This window comes from Helicoverpa zea, chromosome 31 (assembly GCF_022581195.2).
Source record: "Helicoverpa zea isolate HzStark_Cry1AcR chromosome 31, ilHelZeax1.1, whole genome shotgun sequence".
NCBI classification, from domain to species: Eukaryota; Metazoa; Arthropoda; class Insecta; order Lepidoptera; family Noctuidae; genus Helicoverpa; species Helicoverpa zea.
This window is the reverse complement of record NC_061482.1, coordinates 7,888,977-7,903,662: the sequence shown is the minus strand read 5'-3', so window position 1 is coordinate 7,903,662 and position 14,686 is coordinate 7,888,977.

The window sequence follows — 14,686 nt, the reverse complement described above, 5'->3', positions numbered from 1 at the left end:
GGCCGTGATTCTCCTAATTTTACTTAATAATAATAATTTATTTATTTCGAGTAACATAGACTCATATACAAAAATCCATATACACAGTCACATTTTAAACATTCACAAATTACACAATACACCTAATTCAACATTAAAACATTAAACTTAAGCGTCATACGATTCACGTTCGACTCGATTCGACTGAGATCCGATCCCGACTCGATTACGATTGAAGGGTATGTGGCATTCCGCTATTTTTTCTTTGAAATAAACGTTTTTATCCTTTTCTGTCATTCAATAATGAATCATTTTGTCTACAAATGATTTACGATTGCAAAATGATTGTACAGCAAACTACCGTATGGACCAAAATCACCAAAATAGCAGACCAATCGCACACCAATCAAATGTCAATCGAATGCGATTGGTCTTTTATTAGTAGCAGAATGCCCGATATGGTTAAAACTGCTATTGCGATTCGATTTCTACTCGATTTTGACATTATTAACTTAGGAGAATCGGGCCCCAGCTCCAAACCTTCACCATTGCATAGTGTTATCAAACATACGCATTGGTGTCAAGTTGTTACCCTATTTCTGCCTAAAATTTTCGAAAGTTGCCCTCGATTAAAAAGACCCTGACGAATTGAGAACCTCCTCCTTTTCGGGAAGTCGGTTAATAATGCTTCACCTGCGACAAATGCGGCAAGAAATGTCGCGCAGCTATTGGTTTATTCAGCCACAAAATAAAGTGTTCACTGCACAATCATTTGACCTAGATGCTCTGTGGCCATTGATGATGATAATACAGTGGCAAATGCAAACATATACCATACTAACTCATCATCTCCCGAGCATTTTCCCAACTATGTTGGGGTCGGCTACCAGTCTCACTGGATGTAGCTGAGTGCCCGAGGTTTACAAGGAGCGACTGCCCTATCTGTCTTCCCAAACCCAGTTACCCGGGCAGACCAGTACCCAGAACTTATCGGTAACACTGGTGGTCAGTTTTCTGGCTTCTGTCTGACTACCCCCGTAACAGGTGCCGAAGATGTTCACTGATAGCCGGGGGCCCGATTCTCCTAAGTTAATAATGTCAAAATCGAATAGAAATCGAATCGCAATATGATCGCTATAGCAGTTTTAACCATATCGGGCATTCTGCTACTTATATAAGACCAATTGTATTCCAACGACATTCGATTGGTTTGCGATTGGTCTGCTATTTTGGTGATTTTGGTATATACGGTAGTTTGCTCTACAATCATATTGCAATAGTTAATCATTTGCAGACAAAATGATTCATTATTGAATGACAGAAAAAGAAAAAAACGTTTATTTCAAAGAAAAAATAGCGGAATGCCACATACGTTTCAATCGTAATCGAGTCGGGATTGGATCGCAGTCGAACGTGAATCGTAAGTTGCTTAAGTAAAATTAGGAGAATCGGGCCCCGGGTCATACAGTTTAACGTGCCGTCCGAAGTACAGTAAATGGTGTCAAAGATAAACTTAGAAAGTACATAATACAAACTTAGAAAACTTGCAAAACTTGCCTGGCCTGGAATAGAACCCACACAATCATACTCGCGAGTTTGGTTCTAGGAAGTTAATAGTCTAAACCTATTTAAAAGGAAAATATTTATTTTAGTTATAGAAAAATTTTATTATAGTGTGAAAGAATATTTAACGATAAAACTGTGATATAATAGGTAATTGTATAAGCAGCGAGTATAGTTATATACCTTGTTAGAGTTAACAATAAAAATTTGTACGCCTGATCATGGCAGAGTATGGTTAGAACTGATAACTACACCTAACAACTGATTTGTACCCATATTCTGGCAAATAAATGTTTCTTTCTTTCTTTCTTCCTTACCTAATAGGCCACAACGACGTATTCATACTAACTACATATTTATATAATACTAGCTTCCGCCAGCGGCTTCGCCTGCGTGGTGTGTTAATAAAAAGCAGCCTATATGTTAATCCAGGGTATCACCTATCTACATACCAAATTTCAATCAAATCGGTCCAGCCGTTTTTGCGTGATTGAATAACAAACATACATCCATACATTCTCACAAACTTTCACATTTATAATGTAAGTAAGATAATATAAGTAGGTAAGATAAATACCTACAAACAGGTATGTTTTAATTGCACAGAACTCAGAACGACAAGTCCATCGGGCAGCGCTAGTGAACCCCACTCTTTACGGGCTACCACCCTAACATACTACAAGCCGGGCTCGTCGTGTCCGACATTCTTTTCTCCCATTAGGTAACACAATAACTGTAAAATAAATGTATTAAAGCGACATCTATCGGCTAAAGGACGAATGCTTCCCGGTAGCGCCATCTATTAGTGAATAGACTTATTTGTGACAACGCCCTCTATTGGCGAGCGGCTGATTTATGTATTAAAGCGACATCTATCGGCCAAAGGAGGAATAATTGCCGGTAGCGCCATCTATTAGTGAATAGACTTATTTATTAATACAACGCCCTCTATTGGCGAGCAGCTGATTTATGTATTAAAGCGACATCTATCGGGTAAAGGAGGAATAATTCCCGGTAGCGCCATCTATTAGTGAATAGACTTATTTATTAATACAACGCCCTCTATTGGCGAGCAGCTGATTTATGTGTTAAAGCGACATCTATCGGCTAAAGGACGAACGATGCCCGGTAGCGCCATCTATTAGTGAATAGACTTATTTGTTACAACGCCCTCTATTGGCAAGCGGCTGATTTATGTATTAAAGCGACATCTATCGGCTAAAGGACGAATGATTCCCGTTAGAGCCATCTATTAGTGAATAGACTTATTTATTAATACAACGCCCTCTATTGGCAAGCAGCTGATTTATGTATTAAAGCGACATCTATCGGGTAAAGGAGGAATAATTCCCGGTAGCGCCATCTATTAGTGAATAGACTTATTTATTAATACAGCGCCCTCTATTGGCGAGCAGCTGATTTATGTGTTAAAGCGACATCTATGGGCTAAAGGACGTACGATTCCCGGTAGCGCCATCTATTAGTGAATAGACTTATTTGTTATAACGCCCTCTATTGGCGAGCGGCTGATTTATGTATTAAAGCGACATCTATCGGCTAAAGTACGAATGATTCCCGGTAGCGCCATCTATTAGGGAATAGACTTATTTATTAATACAACGCCCTCTATTGGCGAGCTTCTGGTTTATGTGTTAAAGCGACATCTATCGGCTAAAGGACGAATGATTCCCGATAGCGCCATCTATTAGTGAATAGACTTATTTATTAATACAACGCCCTCTATTGGCGAGCAGGTGAACTAATTTTCTACACTAGTTGCTGGCCGCGGTTCCGCCTGTATTTATGCATATATATTTTTTAATTCCGATAGAATCAATGTCCTTACCTTCCCCTTCTCCACAATTATCTACCACGACGCCTTTCATTACAATCGGTCAATCGCAAAAGTAAGTTTGTATTGTAATTTTTTTTTCGAATTACTATAGAATAAATTCTCCACAATGTTAACTACTACTAACCACTACGCCAAATTTCATCAAAATGGGTCAATCTGACTGTAAAAATAAGCTTGGTTTGTAAACATTTTCTTTTCTAGTCTTTCGATAGAATGAATACAATATACTATTACCCTTCTTCACATTATTTAGCTATCACTCACTACGCCTTCACAGCTACGTCTGTTTTAAAAAAATATCTAGAAAATAGTGAGCATTTCGTTTGATATAATGTTCGTTTCATAGAATGAATGCTATGATAATCTTGTCCATTTTTTTTACAATGTTGCATTTTAAATGCACTTGCACGTTATTTAATGTTATATTGAATTTGTCGTTGTGATAGCTGTAAGTGAGTTGAAAGGACAATGGGCAGATTGGTATACCCCACCAATAGCAATGTCATATATATCATTGGATAGGCCTTTTTATGTAGAACAACATTTACTATGACAGCTTTGCTGAAATGTTTGTCCGTTCTGAGATATAGATCAAAAACTGTGCAAAAGTTAGAACTAAGTAATCTATTGATAACTCAAGTTTTTAAAGGAAAATCTAAGTACTACCAAGTGTAAGTCTTGTAAGTGCTACCTGCTGTGCCCGTTAGGGTCCATAATTGTTACTATTATGTAGCATTTCAACCTTTTATTGTATCAACTGAATTTTGGGCGTAATGAGAAACCGCACCAATAGCAAAGTCATATATATCGTTGGATAGGTCTTTTTAATTGGAACAATATTTACAATGACAGCTTTGTTCTATTGTTTGTCCGTTATAAAAGGTTGAAATGCTACATACCTAATAGTAACAATTATGGACCCTAACGGGCACAGCAGGTAGCACTTACAAGACTTACACTTGGTAGTACTTAGATTTTCCTTTAAAAACTTGAGTTATCAATAGATTATTTAGTTCTAACTTTTGCACAGTTTTTGATCTATATCTCAGAACGGACAAACATTTCAACAAAGCTGTCATAGTAAATATTGTTCTACATAAAAAGACCTATCCAATGGTATATATGACATTCCTATTGGTGGGGTATACCAGGTCCCATATATTTGTGCCCATTGTCCTTTAAGATATCGATTGTTATTTATATTTAAGCCTAAGAGTGTGTCGTTATGTATAGATATAATTAAATAAAACTACGATCTCCAACATAAAGTCTTTTAATTCGATTGATAATTTAAAGTTACAAACCAATTAAATATCTTAACTTAACACTAAATATTGCACATCAGCAACTAAACTCTAAAATAAACTTAAATATTTTTTTTTTTGAAAATACACATAATATTTACTTATACGAAATGATCAACCTATAACCTATGAAATTCTGTGTGGTTTCAGTAAATAGGTGCATTAATATATTTCTAGTAAGTACAATATTCGTGATATGTTTCCCTACCTCATAAAAAAATATCCCAATCTTAGTTTATTACGTTGTCAAATACTCCTAGTCCATGATATCTACATTCTACATTACATATAAATAGGACTGTCTTTTAGTTAAAGGAAGTTCTTAGGTTAAATGTATTTTATATCCCTGTGAAGTACCTACTCGTGCGAGCAAAGTTTAAGGACATCAATGACTTTGCAAAATAACCAATGATCGTACAACGTACTTACAATTCTTATAAGATTTCATGGTTTGATTTGGACTTGACTATAATTGCTAGGCTATGATAGATGTTGACTGTTTTTTATGTGTGGTTAGTAAGAAGTCAGATACCCAATTATCACAATAAAATCCCCAAAAAGTGCTTAAACTTCTACAATCATGACTAGTTCAAATTTATAATACAATAGAATGAATGTTATGTACAGGAATAATTGGACTTCAGATTTATGTACTGTATGCTAACTGTTGTTTTTCTTGATTGTCTTAACCTGTAGTCTGTCACTGTCTGTACTACTTATTAAATAAATAAATAAATGTAGCGCGGGGTTTTTGAAAGCCATACATCTCGCGCCGCGCAGCTAACGCGCCCGCTACTACCGCGACTCCCGCGACCCTCACCCCGACGGTCCCGCGCAGCGGCACAGCCCGTGTTGCCTCCATTGTAAGACACTAAAACAACTACTTCACTGAGAAAATCTAAGAATATACACAAAAAATTGTAAACACAAACAACTTTTCCCACTCAAACAAATGAAACTAACTAAAGTGAAGTGAATCGCGCTCAAAAACTTAACCAGATTGCAGTGTTGTCATTTACGAATTTTGAAAATCTAGCCAGAATGATATCGCATTTTTTTTATTTTTACGATATTGAATAGACTTTAATTTAATAGGTTGTTTGACTAAAAACAATCTAATGAATCTGTCAGATCTCACACAAATAAATATAAAATAGAGTTGAGGACGAATTGGAAACGTTGGCGCCAAGGATCTCAATTTTTCTCACCTAAATGCAAAACGGATCTAAATACAACTTGGTTACCTGAAAGTTCATGATATAAACCTTATTTTGTTAGACTTCAAAACATGATTAGGTAACTTTTATAACAGAGAAACATATATCAAACATACCTCTTTTTAAAAAAAGATTCACATATTATGGGCAAACGGGACCAATTTAAGCCTCTTAACTTTTTTAGTAGTTGAGTATATATGTCGCAGGGATATGATAAAAACGAGGATTTGATCAAATCCCTTAGGGAATTGATCAAATCCTCGTCCGACCAATTTAGGGATTTGTTCAATTCACTAGATTTGTTTAGAGAAAAGATAAAATCGTGTTGTTATTTTAACATCCTCCGTGATTTAATCAAATCCCTTAGGGAATTGATCAAATCCCCGTTTTTATCATATCCCTGCGACATATACAAACTCTTTAAAATTGTGAAAGGAATTTTTATCAAATTATCATTTCTAAATAATAAAATTTCAAAACCATTTTGTCGCTTACGACTTTTAGTTATAAGCTAGCGCGCGTATTGTAATCCTCGCCCCGCTCAGACGCTCCGTCCCCTCTTGGCCCTTTAGATGACCGGTTATGGAATTATTGTTTACCAATTCGTCGCCTTAAACGACAACACTGCAGCGTTGACAAGCTCACGACTCGCACCAACGTCATACGCATGCACGGCTTTATATAATTTGCCATACTGAGCGATTTGTAGACTCACGCAGCCGCCAACTCGTATACGGCACATCACTATAGGTGCGAAAGTGATGGAGATAGTATTTGAAAGCCCGGTGAAAGCCGGCGCGAGTAAGCGAGATAGCTATATGTAGATGATACAATTGATACAAATGCGCGCGTGTGTGTTGTCACTGTGTGGGTGGCGTGGAATAGGTTCGGTTAGGAAGATTCATTTTGTGTTTTGATGAGAATTCAGCGCGCGAAGTTTTAAATAGTTTGCGTTTGATATTGATTTTTGTTGAGTCTATTGAGCATTTTAGCAAGGGCTTGTACGATAGTACGAGGGGAAAGCTACATGGCATTACAGGTATTTACTGGAGTGACAAACATTTTTATGGTAAATGTAATAGATTAGAAGTATGAGAATTAAAAACAAGACGGGCTCTAATTTATCACTCACTTTTAGGAGCAAGACAGACAAAAACTCCGCCATATAAGGTGATCTTCATACTGCCCCGCATCACGCTGCATCTTGCGTGTCGACGCACCTACGCGCGTTCCTGTGGGAGTGCAGATCTGCATTATCGTGCGGGTTTTTTGCGCACTCACGCGCGTAGGTGCGTTTTGTAAATTCACGCACAGCGGCTCTCATAGAGTTCCATTTTCAAATATACACGTCACGCCCATTCAAAATCACGCGCGTCACTGCGGGATTCGGTGTGCCATACTTTGCGTCTCGCCCCGCACCTACGCGCGGGGGTGCATGTTTCTCCGCGTGTATGCGCGTGATCCGCGCGTGCGTGATAGCGCGTGGATGCGTTTTTTTCCGTTGCTTGTAAATATCTCCGTTTCCACGCGCGTGCATGCATTTTCAGTGTGTTGGACTATGCGTGTTTTCCATACAAACGGAGATATTTACAAGCAACGGAAAAAAAACGCATCCACGCGCTACGCTGCATCATGCGGGGCAGTGTGATAATCAGTCATCAGGAAGGGTCAGTGGGACAAAACTTAGACGGGCCCTTGGCACAACAGACTGTTTCTCGTTGTTTGAAAGAAGTCACAACTGCCCTAAATGCACCCCATATAGTAAGGAAGTACATCAAATTCCCGCAAAATATAAATGAAAGGAATCTTTTTAAGCGACAGTATATACCATATCCAACATGATTATTTTATTATGTGTTTAGAATGAATGCTATATTAACATTAATATTGCAGATTTTATGACAAATATGGGCTTCCTGGTGTGATTGGGTGCATTGATTGCACGCATATTGCAATTGTTAGACCTTCTGAGCATAAGGAACAATATTTTAATCGAAAACATTTTCATTCTCTTAACACCCAGGTGTAAGTATAATAACTAAACATTCATGATTTAATTGAGGCATTGACTGTTGTTTATATTATGATTCGATCCAGTGCCGGTTTTAACTCTACCAGCGCCCTGGGCGAGATTTCTACGGCGCCCTCCAACTGCAATTCAAACCCATACGAAAAACGGAGATATAATACATACGAATCCAATCATATATACGAAGTTTGTGTCGACTCTGGGTGTTTTTTAGCCATCACCAAATTGTATTAAACTGAAACCATTTTTTAATGAACCAAAGTTACAGTACTCTAGCTACCCTCGGTAGTAGAATGAATATCGTTATAATTATATATCGAATATCGAAATAATAAGTAGATATATTATGTAATCGGCATTAGAGATTCAGCCGATTCAGGCTATAAGTTGTAATCGCCTCGGTAGGTTTAATCTTGTGCGCTCGGTCAGGTTGAAAAGATCGCTTTTGATGATATTTGGAAATGATAGTTAACTTTGGAGAAAGGTAGGATACTGGCATTCTTTGTATCGAAATTTGAGAAAAATAATGTTTAAATTCAAATTCAAATTCTTTATTTGCAGAATATGGGTAAGTATACAAGATGTTCTTAAATTAAATTATAAATCGCCATAATCAGGCTCACGCCATGCAAATTTGTTGCAACCGAACAGAGTTACATGCAAACATATCGAGAAAAAATAAATAAATAAAAAATAAGTTTTTTTTTAAAACATTCTTATTTTTGCGATCGGATTGACAAATGATGAAATTTGGTGAACATATAAGGAAACCATAAGACTATTCATTATTAATACAAGTTATTTAAATATTAAAAAAAAGATAAAAATACAGGCGGAACCGCCGGCAGCGGTTAGTATAGAAAATTAGTTTACCTGTTCGCCTATAGATGTCGTGGTAACAAATAAAACGACTATTCACTACTAGGTGTCGCTGTAGCCAATGATACGCCCCTTGGATAATAGATGTCGCTTATACTACTAATGTGCCTACTAGCTGAAAGATGTCGCTTTTGCAAATAAATCAGCAATTCTCCGACAGACAGCGCTCGTAAAAATATGTCTTCATTTTAGTTCTAGATGTCACTGTCTTGATTAAAACGATTTTGGCTAATAGATGTCGCTTGCACGATTAACCTGCCTACGGTGATCTTCACACTGCCCCGCATCAAGCTGCATCTTGCGTGTCGACGCACCTACGCGCGTTCCTGCGAGAGTGCAGATCTGCATCATCGTGCGGGTTTTTTGCGCACTCACGCGCGTAGGTGCGTTTTGTAGATTCACGCACGGCGGCTCTCATCGAGATCCATTTTCAAACACACACGTCGCGCCCATTCAAAATCACGCGTGGCACTGCGGGATTCGGTGTGCCATACCTTGCGTCTCGCCCCGCACCTATGCGCGGGGGTGCATGTTTCTCCAAGTGTATGCGCGTGATCCGCATGAACGCGCCTGGATGCATTTTCAGTGTGTTGGACTGTGCGTGTTTTCCATACAAACGGAGATACTTACAAACAACGGGAGAACACGCATCCACGCGCTACGCTGCATCATGCGGGGCAGTGTGAGAATCACCTTATACGACAAAGTTTACGCACTGAATAAAATTCATTCCTGTAAATCTTTCGATTATCCAACAGATGTTCTACTGGAGAAAATAAAAAAATACCCTACCTAACTGATTAATTTGTTGCTCTTAGGCGATTATCACATTCGATCGATTATTTCATTGAATTTGAATTTAAACATTATTTTTCTCAAATTTCGATACAAAGAATGCCAGTATCCTACCCTTCTCCAAAGTTAACTATCATTTCCAAATATCATCAAAAGCGATCTTTTCAACCTGACCGAGCGCACAACAAAGATTTTTCTCAAAATTTTAAACCTACCGAGGCGATTACAACTTATAGCCTGAATCTCTAATGCCGATTACATAATATATCTACTTATTATTTCGATATTCGATATATAATTATAACGATATTCATTCTACTACCGAGGGTAGAAAAATAATTTGCATGTTCGTTGCGTACAAATATTTTTTTACTGTTTCAGTTTTAAAATAAGTATTTGGGTTTTTGTAATTTAGTGATATGCCATTATTTTCATAAGTATTAAGGATACTCATTTTTTAGGGAGTTTAATCCCTTTCAATTATGAGAGTGATAAATAATTATTATTTTGTGAACAATTGAAGGAGCTTCGTTCGTTTTAATTGCCATGAAAGAAATAATGAGTTTAAAAAAAAGCAGAAACTTAAGGGCTCAATTTTACCTACCGTTACCTTATAACTCTTTTATGGCCAAATCTATACCTAGTAGTAAGATATCTGATTTTTACTACTAACAAAACTTTATGTACCAGCTAGAGTACTGTAACTTTGGTTCATTAAAAAATGGTTTCAGTTTAATACAATTTGGTGATGGCTAAAAAACACCCAGAGTCGACACAAACTTCGTATATGTATATGATTGGATTCGTATGTATTATATCTCCGTTTTTCGTATGGGTTTGAATTGCAGTTGGAGGGCGCCGTAGAAATCTCGCCCAGGGCGCTGGTAGAGTTAAAACCGGCACTGGATCGAATCATAATATAAACAACAGTCAATGCCTCAATTAAATCATGAATGTTTAGTTATTATACTTACACCTGGGTGTTAAGAGAATGAAAATGTTTTCGATTAAAATATTGTTCCTCATGCTCAGAAGGTCTAACAATTGCAATATGCGTGCAATCAATGCACCCAAACACACCAGGAAGCCCATATTTGTCATAAAATCTGCAATATTAATGATAATATAGCATTCATTCTAAACACATAATAAAATAATCATGTTGGATATGGTACATACTGTCGCTTAAAAAGATTCCTTTCATTTATATTTTGCGGGAATTTGATGTACTTCCTTACTATATGGAGTGCATTTAGGGCAGTTGTGACTTCTTTCAAACAACGAGAAACAGTCTGTTGTGCCAAGGGCCCGTCAAGTTTTGTCCCACTGACCCTTGGTACAAAAATATACAACCTCGGGTATAAAAATTCAAGGCTGTAAGGATGTGAAAAAGACGAGGATTATGAAGATTGATATGCTCATTTTAATTGAAACATATAGTAATAAAAAAAATCATCACCTTAATTGTAGGCTCAATTCCATGACGCCTTGCCTTTGGAGGTTATAAAGGTACTAATTCCTGGCACAACTCCTCGAATAATTGCCGATTGAGTCGGTAATTTCCTACAAACTCAACGTCGGGTTTATATTTTTTATTAAATAGCTTCTGCCAGCGGTTTCACCCGCATCCCGTGGAAACCTCTGCACGAACCCGGATAAAAAGTAGCCTATAGCCTTCCTAGGTAAATGGGCTATCTAACACTGAAAGAATTTTTTAAATCGGACCAGTAGTTCCTGAGATTAGCGCGTTCAAACAAACTCTTCAGCTTTATAATATTAGTATAGATTGATTGCGCAAGCGGCGCCGGTTGAATTTGAGTTTAAAATTCCGAAGTTTCGTCTGTCCATAGATGTAATATACTAAACAAGATTGCGCACTCTCAAAATATATATTTACGAAAATTAACTCTATTCCAACGCAATAAGGTACTAAATTGCTTGCATAATACACAGAGGCAAATCCGAGCCGAGAGGGATAGTTAGAAAGGAGGCCATTTGTCTCTTTCTAACACCTTGCCAGCATAAAAATATGTTGTGATCAACAGTTTTGTCTCTCCAAAAAAACAATTGAATCACTTATATGTTTATCTTATTGTAACAATTGTAAGTTAACAAATTAATAACAATCGCATTAATTTATTCGTATTTATTCTTAAAACATAAACAACATAAAATTTTATTTTGCTTTTTTTATTTTCTAGCGGTAACCCTGCCCTGAACATTCTTGGCGCGTAATCAGCATTTAAAATTTTGTTTATATGTTTTTGTATTAAATCAATTTAAACTATTAAAATGGTGAAAAAGTGTTGCGTTTATACTTGTAAAAGTGAATCCTATGGTGGTTGCAATATATCGTTCCACAGGTTAGCTAATAATAACATTTTCGTAAATCAAACAACTAGGGTGCCCATGAATTCTTGTAATGAGTCAAAATATGGGTGATGGATTCTAAAACTGTTCTAGCTGTACAGCTAGCTTCCCAAAAAATTAAGAAAGGCGACATAAATGGCTCAGCAGTCTATATGTGAAGCAAAAGTACAAAAAAAATCAGTCTTCACTTCGAATCTTCCTGCTTTTATACTGCTAGTTCCCGCTAATTATTAAAAGCCTATATTAGTATCTTAAGGTAACAAACTGCGTAAGTTAAAACTTCAATACCCATCTGTGTTAAATAATCTAAACAAATTCGGATTTGTCTCACATAGCTTAATCTTATGGTCACCCTTAGAAAGGGACAGACGGCCTCGCCTCCGTACTAACTATTTCACTCGGCTCGTTTTTTGGGTATAAGTGCGCTGTCCTGTTTACTTATATTATGTCTATGCGTCTGTCAAACTCAAATATTCGTTCGTAACATTTCGAATTAGAATAGGGTTGTAGACAATAAACGTCAAACAATCTTCGTTCGTACCATTCGTACGAAATTTCGGGACGAAATAGAACCGTGGTAAGAGGTTCGCGAAATTTCGTACGAAACTTCGTTTTTCGTTGAATTAGAGTAGACCCCCAGTATGTTGGACACCAACGACTGCGTTAAGGTGAAGAAAAATATCTGAAATCGTCAATCCGCGCTGAGCAAGCATCTAAGATCATTGATGCTCATGCGTTCTCAGTGGCAGAAGAGGCCTGTGTCCTACTATGGCACTAGAAAAGTAATATCCTACTAATATTATAAACGTGAAAGTTTGTGAGAATGTATGGATGTATGTTTGTTATTCACGCCTAAGCGGCTGGACCGATTTGTTTGATATTTGGTATGTAGATAAGTTATACCCTGGATTGACATAATATATAGGCTACTTTTTATCAACACACCAAGCAGGTGAAGCCGCGGGCGGAAGCTAGTAATAAATTATGGTGTTGTTGATCTCCAGAAAATTTATTTATAAAGCTCAAGCAACGCCATCTGTTGGTACATACTTCGCAAGTAATGTAAAGGCTAAGGTACCAAAAGTTGTTCAACTATGACGAAGATGGCATTCAACAGACAGAACACAAAGTATAGTATTTTAGGCAAGTATATTATGCGTTATCAATGAAAGAAAACATTAATGTAATAAAATCAGAATCAGAGATTCAGTAAAAAAACTGATTTCAATATTAAGCCAAGATACAATAAATAACATTTACTAATTTAAAATGAGCAAAAGCACTTTCCCTAATATGACGTGAATTCGCCTAACTGGAAATATTCACTTCCAAAAACTATTGTAAACCATATTTTCAATATAAACTACAACAAGGGAAAGGCTGTAATCTAATTCTGAAAGTGCCTGAACGGGAACTGTGTTAGAGGATTGTCAGGAGACATGTAAGACGGTCTTACATGAAAAACTCCTTAAACATGCACTGAAGAAAATCAATTCTCTTTCGGAATTTAAGAAGCAACTAAATTCCATCTTAACTGGTATGACAACTCGCTCTAAAAATTTGAATCCATGTAGAATGCTGAACAAGAGGAATCTTAAAAGAAGGTTAGTCAATTCGAAACCAGTTTTTGTGTCAATAAAAAGTGTGTGTTATTACAATGAAAAATGTAAGAGTGTTCTTGAACAAAAATGCAGAGATATGTATGAATAATTCACTCGTAAACACAACATCAAAATCATAGGCATCGAGCAAACCCCGGATGAAAATATAATGGAGGTAGTGAATTTGCTAATACCTGGAAGTAAACTGCGATAATATCGAATGCGCCAGCCGACGCCAACAATGTAAAACGAGCACCAAACCGGCCAGTATAATTGCGGAGAGTAAATGCTGGAAATCGGAATTCTTGCTTACAAAATCAACGTCTAACTACTCGTTAGAACAAAACTGCAGTAAAATATAATATAAGGTACACAGAAAAACAAGATCTATATGAACAAAGATCACCAAAACCACTCGAGAATTACCATGGAAAATCAAGATCCAACTCAAGGGTATTTACAAATAAATTATTCATTAACGGTAGATTAGCTATGGCAAAAAAGGAAGAAGGTGGTATTCGTGAAGAAACAAGAGTATTGAAACAGCCAGCTTAATAATCCTGCTTTGGTTTTGAAATTTTGGTTGGAACACTACGTTTAATTAGTTGATTTAGGCTCTCTGTCGGTCTTAATTAAGGCAGAAAGCGGGATGGGATTATATAAACCAACTTTATGGGTCAAATATAAATAACCATTATACCTACCAACCATGACTGCAGACTCCAGTTTTAACTTCAATGTTAGATTATGAAATTACGTAATATCCTTAGTCTAATATATTTATTCAACAAAAACACCAGTTAGTTTATATACCTATAAGTAAAAACCTGCAAGTAAAGCCGCGGGCAGAAATACAACGGAACAATACATTAAGAGGCTGAATGCACCCAAAACACTATCTTTCTCTCTATTTTCCATTTTAATAGAAACAACTTGTTGCACACAAAACAATTTGGATTTACTAAGGGTCGTTCTACTACGGATGCGGGCGTGGAATTGCTTAGAAATATATTCGAGGCCTGGGAGGATTCGCAGGATGCGCTCGGTATTTTCTGCGACTTGTCCAAGGCTTTTGATTGCGTGCACCTCACTCA